Source organism: Lissotriton helveticus, chromosome 11, assembly GCF_964261635.1.
Source record: "Lissotriton helveticus chromosome 11, aLisHel1.1, whole genome shotgun sequence".
In the NCBI taxonomy this organism is placed as follows: domain Eukaryota; kingdom Metazoa; phylum Chordata; class Amphibia; order Caudata; family Salamandridae; genus Lissotriton; species Lissotriton helveticus.
This window is the reverse complement of record NC_136072.1, coordinates 884,345,417-884,346,817: the sequence shown is the minus strand read 5'-3', so window position 1 is coordinate 884,346,817 and position 1,401 is coordinate 884,345,417. Positions and strand designations below refer to the sequence as shown.

Genomic DNA, 1,401 nt, shown 5'->3' with positions numbered 1-1,401 from the left:
ATTCACTGAAAAAACACTTTGACCCCTTGTCAGGGGTAGTAGGCACTATATAAATTCAATTACAATACAATATAATATCTAATGTATTTGAATAAAATGCCCCAATGTATTCAGCTTTTTGTTCGAGTGACAAAATATACTGTTTTCTTTTTAAATTGAGTGAAATTACACTGCATTTTGTCATTCACATTTTGCATTTTTATTAAGAACCTTTAGATAAATCACAAATCAGTGGAAGCCTTATGTTGATGGAACAAAAAAAAATATTCAAGAGTCTTCACTGACTATTAAGAGAGGCTCTGTTTCTCGCTTTACACCGTGTGATGTTACCTTCTTTTGCTTATGGTATACAACAAATTGTACAGTCACAAAAATGTCCAGAAGAACAACCCCGAAGCTTCCAAAAAGCCATGGCAGATGGTGCATGACGTATATATTTCTTTGGGGGGCACTTGCAGGCATTTTCAAGATCAAGCTCAATCCATAGGTGCAGTTCCCCATCATGGATAATGCAAACAGTCCATAGGAGGTCCCTTCGGTAGACTTTCTTTGGAAGTTTTTGTACAGTTGTGGGAACCGAGATCCCAGGTAAAAAAGAGATGACACATAGCCGCATATGAACCCCAACATCACGTGCATCCTGTGGGGCTGTTTCTCAGAATCAGATTCAATAGTGTGGCCGTTTGTGAGAAGGAAGTGGCTTGGTAGAATGACTGACAGTGAGATGCACGCCATGATGGAGGAGAAGCAAAAACTCTTAAAGCTGCAGCTCCATTTCTTCTTCTGATTTTTAGCTTTGTAGTAGGCAAACTGAGAAATCATGATGATGTCCATATTGATGTACAAAATGGCCGTGACGATCTGAATGGGCTGCTGTTTAGTCAAGAAGCAGCCCAATGCATTTGTAAGGTCACCCGCCAGCCACAGGAGCATAAATCCCATTGAAAGTGCCTGGTGTACCTTTCCAGTCTTATAGGCCACATAAATCTGTGGTACAGCAGCAAAAAGGAAGAAGAAAACAGAGACAAGTCCCATGACAACACTCCAGTATTCCCAGACATTCTCAACGCATTGCTTCAGGAGGCGCCATATCCAAAGGTATCCGTTTTCACATAACTGTTTGCTCTGTCCCTCGGAAGCATTGGCCACATGAGGCTGAATGTATTGAGAAGTCATCTGTGAAAAACTGAGAAGTCATCCGTGAAAAGTCGCTTCACATAATGTTGTGTTTCTGACAAAAAATATTTTTTGGGGCTTAGTAAAAATTGCCCCTTTTGTATAACATCCAAGACAGGCATCCCTTGCCCACTTTCTTTTCTAAAGTGATATTTGTTAGACTACATTAAAACTCTTACCTGAATGGATTGACTTTCGCTGTCATGCCGTTCTGTGACATCAGAG

General features: G+C 40.4%; 1 pseudogene; it reads right to left on the bottom strand.

Moving 5' to 3' along the window:
* Nucleotides 1-267: 267 nt before the first annotated feature.
* On the bottom strand, nucleotides 268-1,176 carry LOC144790910 (lysosomal amino acid transporter 1 homolog pseudogene; annotated as a pseudogene).
* Between the last annotated feature and the right edge of the window lie 225 nt (nucleotides 1,177-1,401).